Source organism: Tenrec ecaudatus, chromosome 11, assembly GCF_050624435.1.
Source record: "Tenrec ecaudatus isolate mTenEca1 chromosome 11, mTenEca1.hap1, whole genome shotgun sequence".
In the NCBI taxonomy this organism is placed as follows: domain Eukaryota; kingdom Metazoa; phylum Chordata; class Mammalia; order Afrosoricida; family Tenrecidae; genus Tenrec; species Tenrec ecaudatus.
The window spans coordinates 49623185-49636395 of record NC_134540.1 but is presented as its reverse complement, the minus strand read 5'-3'; positions in this window follow the sequence as shown (position 1 = coordinate 49636395).

Sequence of the window (13211 nt, the reverse complement as noted above, 5' to 3'; positions counted from 1 at the left end):
AGTCCTTATCAGCCACAGATACTTTAAGAGTTTTATGACCACTGTGAAGCCTCTTAGACTAAAGCCTATTCAGCCAGCAAGGGGTTTTTTAGCTCTAGGTTCTATTCAAAACTACAAGTTGTTTTGATCACTGGCTGTCCTTGAGGAGATGCTGGCTCATAGCAACCCTGTAGGTCAGGGCAGACCAGTCCCTGTGAGTTTCCAGGAATGTAACTCTTCATGGAGCAGCAAACCCCATCTTTCTCCTGAGGAGTTGCTGGTGGTTTTGAACTGCTGGCCTTACTAAGGCTAGCAGCCCAGTGTGTAAGCTGTCCACAACCAGAGCTCCAAATCTGTTACCTCAAAAATGCAAGATGCCCACCACGCACAGTACTTACTTTGGGGCAGGTCATCCATCATGATCCAGACCATTTGACCCAGGAAACTACATAGTGATGGTAGTAACCTCTGTCTCCATGGGTTTTATCTCCCAGATACATTTGTCTGAAAGGCCTTGCGGGGATCAGTTACTTCCTGTTCACCAAATCTTAGAAAGATGTGCCCAATTCAGTGGTCTCACATAGTGTCCTGTGGAATTTTAAAAATTAAAATTCTTGTGGGCCCAATTTCCCAGGAATCCAAAGAGCGAACAGAAGTATTAGCAAGCATTTTATTGGGGGAAGTGGAATATTATAGCCAACAATTTATATTCCGTGCCAGGAGGTGTGATAGGTGCCAGACCAAACCTGAAACGGAATAAACTAATTGAAGTAATTGTTGATTGAACTTACAGCAATGCACCATCATTCCGCAATATTCAGTCAAACTAGGGAGTTAAATTTGAGAATATGAGAAACCACCCCTTTAACTAAATATGACTCCTAAACCCTTGATGACTGCAAGGATCTTGTTGACACTTCAATGATGCAGGATTGCTTTTGGTTTACTGTTATCATATTGTATGCAGGAACCTCCAGGAGCCTCTACATGGCCCTGACACCAGACTTTCCTTGAAAGCATTGGTTCTCTGTGGTATGCATCACAGGCCATTGGAGGCCTTTTCAAACAGTGACTGTGGAACCTCATTCCTAAAGTTTCAGATTCATTAGGGTACGTCCTGAGGACTTTCATTTTCAACAAAGTATTCTCCAGCATCCAAAGTCACGATCATCGAGTCAATGTCAACTCACAGAAATCATATAGGACACAGCAGAACTGTCCCTGTGAGTTTGAGTCTGTAACTCTCCATAGGAGTAGAAAGCCCCATCTTTCTCCCAAGGTGCAGCTGTTGTTTTCGACCTGCTGACCTATGGAATTGCAGCCCAAGGCTTAGCCACTATTGCCACCAGGGTGCCTAACAAAGTCCCAGGTGATATCAATACCATTGTACACTGTGTCTATTGCAAATGAGATAAATGAATTAAAATGCTTGAGCAAAAGTACTCATCTCAAGCATTCACTATAGCCAAGGCACCAGCTTCTTTATAGAGAAGTCAGTGGAAAGAAATGGTTTATTAAGTCTTTTAAGTGTCAGTTGGTTAAGCTCTGATTTCTACCTCATATATTATTGTTTCAACTAGCAAAAGCTAGATAAAAAAGTCTGGGTAGACTAGAGAAGCAAATTCATAGGCACTCATATGTGCATAAGAAAAATATTTATATACAAGATCAATTGAATATTGAGAAAACATCCTAGCCCAGTCCAGATCAAGTCCATAAGTCCGATATTGGCCCATATGTTCAATACCAATCTATAAAGTCCTCTTCAGACTCACAAAAACATGCAATGACACCAAATGCAGGATGATCACAGGCCAGTGGGTGGAAAACCTTATGGATCCAGTGGCAGTAGAAGCATCTCAGTGCTGGCATGGGTCTCCATGTGGCTCCTCCGACTCTGGCTCTGCCTGCATCAGGGTAGCTCCATCAGGCTCATCATCAATAATACCTCACAGGGAGGTGAGTGTGTGTCCTGCCTCCAGCAAGCCATGTATCTCCTTCGCGCCTCCAAATGAGGTCATCAAACTGCAACCTGATTGACAGGCTAGACTCCACCGCTTCACTCTTAAATCTCAAGTTGACAACAGATCATGTAACTACCACAATCATGAATAAGGAAGGACAAAGAAGAATTGATACCTTGTTGTCAAAAAACATTAAGTATACAATGAATCGCCAGACAAATGAAAAAAGCTATCTTGTAGGAAATAAGGAACCCTGGTAGGGTAGTGGCTATTCATTATTTTGATAATAAAAACCCACCAGTTCAAACTACCAGCCATTCCACGGGAGAAAAAAGAGGTTTTTCTACCATCGAGCAGAGGTAGTCTCAGAAGCCCACAGGGTAGGGTCGCTCTGAGTCAAAATTGACTGGATGGCAGTGAGACAGGCAGACGGCTCCTTAGAAGCTGGGAGAGTGAAATTCTGTCTCATGTTCTTTGGCTATGTCATCAGGAGGAACCAGGCCTAGAGAAGGACATGGTGCTTGGTCAAGGAGAGGCTGAGTGAAAAAGAAGAAGACCTCAGTGAGAGATGGATTGACACAGGGGCGGAACGGACACAAACGCAGCAAAAAGTACGATGGTGGTGAAGACTAAGCATCCCCTGTTCGGTTCTGCATCGGGTCACTATGAGTTAGGACTGACCCGATGACACCTAGCAAGGACAGCAACACAAGGGCTGTGATTCTTTTAGGGGGTTTATAACTATAAAGTGAAACAGGGCCTGACATATGGAAGCATTTAACAAAGGGAACAGATGTTATTATTATATGATTTAAGAGTTATTTACCACTATTGTAAGTGTTCATTTTATTTTATAGTCATTCAGGTGAGCGTTTCCAGAGAAATTGGTTTTCCACCCAATAATTCCTGCATATTTTGTTTTTGTAACTCTGAACGTAGACTCTACAATGCCACAATACCCTTCTGACATCCTTCCTCTATGGACCCTTTCCACTGGTCCTTCCTTCCCATCTCTCCCTACTGTCCGAGCTCTATGCTTTGGTGAATTCTGCCCTTTTGGTCTTGCGGGGCTGGTTGTTTAATAATTTAAAAAACCTACCTAACCCACCCACTGGTCACCAATGCATCAGTAAGTAAATTATGTAAGTGCTTGGGAACTAAGTCTGTTTGTTGGTGGAGTAAGGTGGCTGGCATAAGTAATCTTTAGTGTCTTTTTCTAGATTGAAAGTCACCAGTTTAACATTAACAGGAAACTACCCTATCTGTTTGAATGACATACCCACTGATGGAGTTCCCTCTTTCTGACCACCGCAACGATGCCAGAAAGCTCTTCTTTTCTTGTCCATCTTACCTAACTTTTTCATCCTGTAGAGCACACGTCTTTGTAAAAGGCAGATTGATTTTAGGTCAGCTGCTACCTCTGGTAATGCCTGGTAACTCGGCACTGAGTTAGAATAAAGGAAAATCCCAAACAAGAAAGGCTGCTAATCAGGATATGTTTCTCACCTTGATTTCCTCTGACTTCGAGACAGAAAGGAAGTGGAAATTGTTTTATTCTGTGATAGACTATTCACCATGGCCTTCAGAGTGGAAATTTCAATGGTGTCTAGGATGCAAATCTGCAAATAATTAATTAAGATGCCGTTCATTTTACAGAAGGGTCACTGTATGAAATTCTGCATATTGGCATTTTTCTTATCACTATAACTTCATTTCTATTAGGAGCACCAATTGAATTCAGGCAGTGAGAATGCTAAGAGACCGGAAATGAGATGCCCTCTGGCCACCTTCATTGGAAAGGCCTGACAAGACCTTGGCTGATGGTTACATTTTCAGAGAAGGGAAAGTCATCTACGTGTGCAGAGGATCCTATTGCTTCTTGTCTCAACAATAACCCCTCTCTTTCTTCCATGACCACATATCCTCTCAATTGATCTTTCTTTCCTTCAAACACACATGCTGGTAATCTTGTGCACCTTAAGACAACAAAAGCCTTGCTTGGTTCCCAGTGCTTTCTAATGTTCTGTCTCCCATGAGTCGCTGCGAGGCGGAGCAGGCCCTGTGCACACTCACCTGAGGTTCTTCCACTCTGAATACAGAATGGCCTCCTCCATTCTCATAGAACTGCTCTTGTCTTGCCTTGCTCACTGTGGCTTGTTTTTATCATAGGTTTTAAATGAACTTGTGTGTCAATGAAAACCCCAAATCCACCTCTAGTTTACTTTTCCTCCTTTTCCACCCACTCAGACCCAAGGGACACTGAGTCGGGAGGGCTTTTCAGGCTGTGAGCCTCAGTCTCTCTCTGCTTGTTTCGGTTTTGAAAGAAACAGCCCATCTCAACAAAGGAAATCGGTCGTAATGTCCAACTAACCCCCTAGAAATGTGGTTCTGTATGATTATTCTCCTCTCCCATCCTTCCTCCCACCCATCTGTCTTTTCCCTCTCCCTGCCCCTGCCCCACCTAGTCCCACCATAGTCATCATAGTCTTATGTTTTGCTGCAAAACCACTTTTTCCATTGTTTTTCCTCTTAATAATGGTGTCATTAAATATGCATCTTTAGATAGAGAAAAGAACTAGGAGGCAAAAGACATTTATAGAGGTATAAATATAGGCATGAATGTATGTAAATATATTAATATATAGTGATAGGAATATAAGTCTATGTACATATATTTCTATGTTAAGAATCAAGGTAGCAGATGGACATTGGGCCTCTACTCAAGCACTCCTTCAATGCAAGAACACTTTGTTCTAATAACCTGGCATTCTGTGATGCTTACCTCCCCAACATGATCGCTGAAGTCAAAATGTGTGCATAAGCAAATGTGGTGAAGAAAGCGGATGGTGCCCGGCAATTAGAAGATATAGCATCGGGGGTCTTAAATGCTTGAAGTTAAACAAGCAGCTATCTAGCAGGGAAGCAACAAAGCCCACATGGAAGAAGCACACTAGCCCGTGAGATCATGAGGTGTCCATGGGATCAGGTACAATAGAACCCCGAATCTCGATGCTAATCCGTTCTATAAGGAGCATCTAGATGTGATACAGTCAAGTTCGGAATCAACTTTTTCTCATAAGAAATAACTGAAAACAGATGAATCCATGCTCAACCACCAAGTTTTTACCCTAACCTTGCCTTTCTATACAAAACATTACACAGAAATTTCAAAGTAAAGAAGTTCAGAGTTAAACAATATCATTTAAATAAGAAACACAACATTTAAAAAGTTTTTAACAACTACAGTATGGTCTATACCTTGAGAATGATGAGGATCTGGATCTGTGGACACGGATGTGGAGAGGAGGGATGGAGAGAGGGTCATTGTTTGGAGGGGAATCCCCTTCCATAAAATCAACTGGTAGCTGCTTTTCAGTTTTATCCATTCTTTGTATTTTTTCACCAGGATCTGGCTGATTTTCTCTTTTAAAAATCTGTCTAATATGGTCTGCTGTTGGCATTTCCTTAACTGTTTTCTAAAAGGGTTTACTAAATTATCATCAATAATATCAATAACACAGTTGACCAGTTCCTTATAATGACTCTTTTCAAAAAGCTACCTCTTACGCCCCATGATTTTTATCTAAAAACAGTATAAAAAGCCACACAAACTAAGAAAATTAAAGCAAAACGCTTGGAACACAGCCACAAAAGGTATAAATAACACACACTAACAACACCAGCTAACACTGAGTGATGAAAACACAAAGTGTTTTTGTTTACAAAATTCAGATGATTTTTTGCTCTGGGTCTTTGATGCCTGATACCTAATCCCATCGACACCTTATGATCACACAGGCTGCTGTGCTTCTTCCATGGGGGTTTTGTTATTTCTCAGCTAGATGACCGCTTGTTTATCTTCAAGCCTTTAAGACCCCAGACTCTATATCTTTTGATAGCATAATGTGAATGAGGGGGGAGAGCAGAGTGGAGGCCCAAAGCCAATCTGTAAGAAATTGGACATCCCCTTACAGAAGGGTCATGGGTAAAAGGCCAGTCAGGGTGCAGTGTAGCACCAATGAAACATACAGCTTTCCTCTGGTTCTTTAATGCTTCTCCCACTACCTCCCCCATCATGACCTTAATTCTGCCTTACAAATCTGGCTAGACCGAGCATGTACATGGGTACAGATAAGAACTGGGAACATAGGGAATTCAGGACAGATAAACTCCTCGGGACAAATATTGAGAGTAGCCATAACAGGAGGGGAAGGGGAAGGTGGGGAGAGAAAGAGGGAACTGATCACAATGACCTATCTATAAACCCCTCCCAGGGGGATGGACATCAGACAAGGGGATAAAGGGAGACATCAGACATTGCAAGACATGAAAACATAGTAATGATTTATAAATTATCAAGGATTCATAAGGGAGAGAGGGAGAGGGAAGGGAAAATGAGCTGATACCAAGGGCTCAAGTAGAAAGCAAATGTTTTGAGAATGATGATGGCAACATGTGTACACATGTGCTTGAGACAATGGATGGGTGTATGGACTGTGATAAGAGTTGTACAAACCCCCGATAAAATGATTTTTTTAAACTTCAGATGTGAGGCATACTAAATGCTGTAGTCTTTTACTTTTCTTAGTAAAAGCTTCAAGCACATGAAAAGATGTTAAACAGTCACTAGCCCATTTCTTCTGAGTCAATTTCAACTCACCCATCCTTATCAAGCAGATTAGAATGGCCCTGAGGGGTTTCCACGGTTGTAAATCTTGAGGAAACAGACGGCCATGTTCTTCTCCTGTGGAGCATCTGATGTGTTTGAACCATCAACCTTTCAGCATTTAACCACGGCATCATCAGAAGTCCTTAATTATTCACTGTAATGGCCCTAGAGTAGATTCTGATACATAGCGACCCTATAGGTCAGAGTAGAATTGCCCCTGTGGGTTTCCGCGATGTAGATTTTATGGGGGTAGAGAGCCTAGAATTTTCTCCCACGGAGTAGCTGGTGGTGGACAATTAAGGGCGAGTCTCAGAATCTCTTCTGACCTCCACTTTGGTCTTTCCATCCCTTCCCATCTTTTAATGATCTTTGGCTTTCTTCATGAATGGTGGTCTTGGTGTAATCTCACAGCTCATAAAGGCTTCTGTCATTAGTATTCAATTTCTCACATCCGTTCCTGCGGTGTTCTCAAAGTCCAGGTTTTGGGGGGTGGGGGGGGTATGTTGCGATCACGTTTTGACTCGTATGTACGATGGTCTTTTCCACAGGAAGGCCCTGGCCTTGTTTAAGCTGCTGGTCGAGCGTCTCCGTCATCTCTTCACAGATGTCCTCGATTTCTATGAATCCCACCTGGAAACGTCCACGTGCATGCTTGCCTTTCGTGCTGCTGGAAAAAGGTATTTGCTGTGGACAAGCCATTGGTCTTGAAAAATTCTCTCATGGGATCTCCAGCTTCATGTCTATCACCAAAGTCATATTTTTCAGTTACTATTCCTTCCTCTTCATTTCTAACTTTCGTGTTCCGATCACCCATAATTATCAATGCCTCTTGATTGCATATGTCCTCGCTTTTCAGACTGAAGACATTGGTAAGACTTTTCAGTGTCTTCGTCGCTAGCTTCAGTGGTTCATGTGTGAATTTCCAATGCACTTGTATTGACTGGTTTTCCTTCTATGTGGATCGCTGTTATGCCCTCGCAGACAGGCTTGTACTTCAGGATAGATCTTGAAATGTCCTTTTCCTGATGAAGGCTGTGTCATTCCTCTTGATGGTGTTAGTCCCAGCATAGTAGACCCTATGGCTTTCTGATACAAAATGGTCAATACTCGTCCATTTTAGCTCACTGAAGTCTAGGATATTGGTCTTAATGCGTTCTATTTCATTTTTAATGACTTCCAACTTTCTTAGATTTCTACTTCATACATTGCAAGTTCCGAACATTAGCGGATTTTTGCAGCTGTCTCTTCTCATTTTGAGTCGCGAGTGCCCCATCAGCAAGTGCAGGTCTCAGAGGATTTGCTCCCGCAGACTTTACTCCGTTCGCATCGTTATGGTGGGCGATACTCTGAGCGCCTTCTGGCCTGAAGGGCTCATTTTCTGGCCCTACCACTGACAGTGACCTGCTTCTATTCATGACACCTTCACCATCCGACAGCATTTCGATGCTCTCCATAGCATTTTCAAACGCTAATTCCTACTTCGTAGTCTGTTTTTAGTCTGGACGTTCTGCTGAAACCTGCTCACTTTGGGCGAGCCTCTGGTTTTTTTAAATGCCAGTGGCACCGCTTCCAGCATCACAGTAACACACAAGCTGCCACAGTGCGACAAAGTGACAGACAAGCAGTGGTATTGGACCACATGGCCCAGTCATTTTACTTCTAGGTGCATACCCAAATGATTTAAAGCAAGGAGTTAGGCAGACTGAGACACCAATCCTTGTAGAATGTTGTTCAATAGCCAAAGGGTATAAAGAAGAAAAAAAGATATTTACCACTGATAAATGGATAGACGAAGCATGATATACATCATTAGGTGACTAAAGATTGAGGAGGAGGGGAAACGAAAGGGCAACGGAGAGTAGCAGCAAGTCTAATTTGTGTCCAAACTGAGGAATGACAAATCCAGTCCAACTCCAAGCGGTAGTTCAGATCAAGGTAGAGTATTCAATTGGGGCGTGTAGTGGGCCGAGGCAATTCCTTAACACGGGAGCTGCCTAACTATAGGCAATTGATAGAGATCCCCAAAACTAAACCCACAGCTGTTGAGTTGATTCCTATTCATAATTCAATCCTACTCGTGAGGACACGTAGCGTTTCCAAGTCTGTAAATCTTTATGAAAACAGACTGTGACCTTTTCTCCCAGAGAGCATCTGGTGGACTCTCGAATCACGCAACGCTCAGCAGTTGAATGCAATCACCGCTTCACCACGGGACTCCTGGAATGCAGACAACAGGACACCCAAACAAGATTGTCCAGGGGAACTACCGGTGTCTTGTAGCTGAAGAAAATTTGCAATGCCTGCAAGAGAATGCCCGATTCCTTGGTTTCAGAGTAGGATCAGAGCTGCTGCAGGTGGCTTGATGCTCAATCCAAGTTCAGGAGTGAAGATAGGGCTGGGGCAGGAGCTGGGGGGAATGCAAGGATAAATAAAGCATAATCTCTACCTTCAGCATGTCTGTAGACATACTGACTCTAGAAGTAAGAGCATTACATGGTATGCAATGCGCTTAGCAGAACCGTGGAATCATAGCAAATTATATCTGTAAAGAAGGCTATTTATGGCTTGTGTTTAAATATAGAACTAGTCTCTTGTGTACAAGAAAAGGGACAATTTACCAGTCACATATATCTTCACCTACAAAATGTCGTGTTTCAACTAAATTCTTTTTATGTTTCTTTCTAATTCTAAACTTCTGAGATTCTCAATTCATATCCACGTAGCCCTACATCAATACCCATAAACATAGACAATGAAATATGGACTTTGCTGATTCAGTGTTTATGATTAACCATCAAAGGCAGGCTGGTTGAACTTTAATTTTGTCGTTTCAGGGCTGTTAGTAGCTTATTCAGCATGTGGTGCGTACAAATTAATTTTAAAAAATGATTACCAGCTTTAAAGCACAAATTATTTCCAAAGCCTTTTGAACTCCTATTTGTAAACAAATAGCTGAAGTGGACATCATCCACTTGGACCGGCGTTTTGATATGCTTTGTACTTACTGCTGGGTCCCCCTGGGAAAAGGGGGTTGACATACCAACCCTGACCTTATTCTCACCTTGGAGCATAATGAAATCAAAGTTGGCCTTGGCTGGAGGAGAAGCCAGAGGAAATCATCCAGAGATGCATCTGATCTAGCAGCTTAGTCCCTAAGATTCCTGCATATTTCTTGTTCTGGCAAAAGAAAGAGTCTCTCGGGCAAAGGATGCAACAGAGAGGATGCATCAATTGCCTATTGTGTCACATTTATTCCTTAAAATACATGTACCACCTACTGTGTACATATATCCTAGCTACAACACGATGGATCCTTAGTACTGAGGATTGATTTTACCCATCCCTCTTGAGAATATCCGGCACCTCATTGTGCTTCAGTGAACTCTGGTGGGAGTTTCCATTCCGTTGCCTCCACAGGCTGCATGTGGCCCTCTCGGACAAAACTAAGACAGACGAGGCAATACTCAAATCGAGCCAAAAGACGAAGGTCAGAAAATATAAAATTCAGAACAATGTGCCGATGTTTAAAACCTCAGGAAGAGGATGGAAATGCCGTTGTTAAGTCTTTCCAGTAAGGGGGAAGTCCAAGGCAGGTATTTCTCCAGGATTCGGTGAGGAATGGAGACAGGCAAGAGTTGCAGCCAGACTGTGCTTCCAACTTCATGAAAATAAGCCAGGAACAAAAGAGCACTCATTGCAAACTGAAGAGCCCTGTGTAGCGGAGGGTCAGCCTGTCCCTTTATTCATTCCTCAGTCGTTTGCTTGGTATCTGCTGTCACCAAACACATTTTAAAAAGCAAGTCCTTGAGGTCACCTAACTCACAGTGACCCCGAGGGTGTCACTGCAGAACTGTGCTCCGTAGAGTTTTCGATGGTTGATTTTTCACAAGTAGACTGCCACACATTTCTTCCAAGTCACCCCTAGGGGGAGAGGGGCTGGCTCCCAGATTCTGGTTAGCAGCAATGTGTTACATGTCTGCAGAACCCAGAGGAGGAAATCCTAGAATTGTGGAAGATGTCCTCTAACAGCCATCAACTTTGCTATCTAATGGCACCAGAGGTACATAACAGAGAAATTTATTGAATAGCCTGAAAGTTCAATTCAAACATAGAACTTAAGGCAACTAGTTGCCTGGGGGAATCAGAGATGGTATTTGAACTGACTCTTAGGGTGCGGGTGGGGTGCAGGGAAGAGCTGGCACCTACTAAGTGAAGAACAGGCATCCGAGGCTGCGTGCGCCTGCAGTGTGGACGCAGGCTAGAAGGTGCCCGGAGAGGAATGACACAAACACTCTCATCAAGGCGACCTCGATAACTGTGCAGTCAGTGTGAGTTGAAACCAACTCCATGGCAGTGAGCTGAGAGCACGAAACCTGGTAGACTGGTTCCCCCAACACTCCTGCAACTGGGAACCTGGGCGCATCGGACAGCAGCTCCCACCTGAGGGTAGGCTGCCTCTGGTGACCCAAAGAACGAGTAATATAACTGGAGATGAAAACAAGGCAAATCCTGACAGCCACATAACTAGAAATGTTCGTTCCACCTTGAAAAGTGATCACAAAATACATCCTGAAGCTGGGTATGGGAAAACAATAATAGGAGGCATACAATCTTTCCATGTAATTTCGTTATCTCCGTGGTGGCTGAAGCAGCGCCCTGGGAGAGCTGTCAGGTGTTAGACCACTAACCACAATGCTCAAACCTACCAAACCCCTGTGGAACAAAGACGAGGCTGCCTGCTCCGGTAAAGATTTACAGCTTTGTGTCTGGGGTCTTAAAGGCTTGAAGATAAACAAGCAGCCATCTAGCTGAGAAGCAACAAAGCCCACATGGAAGAAGCACACCAGCCTGTGTGATCATGATGTGTCTATAAGATCAGGTACCAGGCATCTAAGACCTAGAACAAAATTATACCCAATGTGAAGGGGGAGGGGAAATGGATTGGAAACCCAATGCTCATCTGTAGACAGTTGGACACCCGCCTACAGAGCAGTCACAGAGAAGAGATGAGCCAGTCAGGGTGCAGTATAGCACTGATGAAACACACAACTTTCCTCTAGTTCTTTGGTGCTTCCTTCATCCCACTATCATGACCTCAATTCTACTTTACAAATCAGATTAAACCAGAGCATGCACACTGCTACAGATAAGAGCCCAAATAATAGTGAATCCGGGATAGATAAACCTCTCAGGGCCAACAATGAGAGTAGAGATACCAGGAGGATTAGGGGCGAGAGGGGGAGATAAAGAGGGAATCAACCACAAGATCAATCCATTACCACCCCCTCCCCAGGGGGACAAGTAATGGAAAGGTGGGTGAGTGGCAACGGAGGATGATGTAAGGTTTGGGAATAATAATCTATAACTTATCAAGGGCTTGTGAGGGAGGGTAGGTGGGGGAGGGAGGGGGAAGAAATGGGGAGCTGATATCAGGGGCTCAAGTGGAAAGAGAATGCTTTGAAAATGATGATGGTGGCATGTGTGAAAATGTGATGGACACACTGGATGAATATGAATTGCAAGAGCCCCCACTTAAAAATATTTTAAAATAATAATAAATAAAAAGATTTGCAGCTTTGTAAACCCTAGACGAGGTGGCCGTGAGTTACTCGTGAGCAGCCCTGGGAACATAGTTGCTATATGCTGGGCTGGGCACAGCAAGGGCAGGAGTTGGTAAACCAGCAGCTGCTATGCGGGAGAAAGATGAGGCTATGCTCCATGAAGAGTCACAGTCTCGGAAAGCCACGGAGGCAGTCCTACCCTGATGCAGGAGTCACTGTGAGTCGGTGTCGACTAGATGGCAGTGAGTTTGGGAAGTTTGGTGAGTCACTGGACAGCAGTGGACTTGGCTTGCTTGGTGGCTGGCTGAAAGCCTAATGAAGATAGCCCAGGATCTTCTTGACCACACTGAGTTCAGTTCCAACTGGGAGTCTTTCCTAATGCTGCCCTCCTCACATGTGGGCTGGCTCCCGGATTATGCGCATCTTTACCCTCTTACCTTCCCTACAGCTTCTCCTTAGCACAGTCCTCCCTCATTCTTCCTGCCCCAAATGAGAGCCATGTTTCCGGCTATCTGGTAAGCCTTTACAACATCACAGTCTACCACAAAATGGCCCTCTAACCGATGTTGACTTCTGGAGTAGACTCTCAAGCTTGTAGGAGTCATACCTTAGACCTTTTAATGATTTATAAATTTATGAGAGATTATTATAAAATATAAAAATTAAATAATACTCATTGTATGTTTAAGGAATTAAATTTTTTGGAAAGTATTGCACTGTGAAAAATCAAACCTATCTTGGAAAATTTAGAATACAATCCACCAGGCACAGAATTTAACTTCTTTTTAAAAAAATCATTTTATTGGGGGTTAGTACAACTCTTATTACAAGTCATCCATCCATCCATTGTGTTAAGCACATTTGTACATTTGTTGCCATCATCATTTTCAAAACATTTTCTTTCTACTTGAGACCTTGTATCAACTCCTTATTTCCCCCCACCTCCCTCTCCCTCCCTCACAAACCATTAATCATTTATCAATTTTTTTCATATCTTGCACTGTCTGATGTCTCCCTTCACCCACTTTTCTGTTGTCC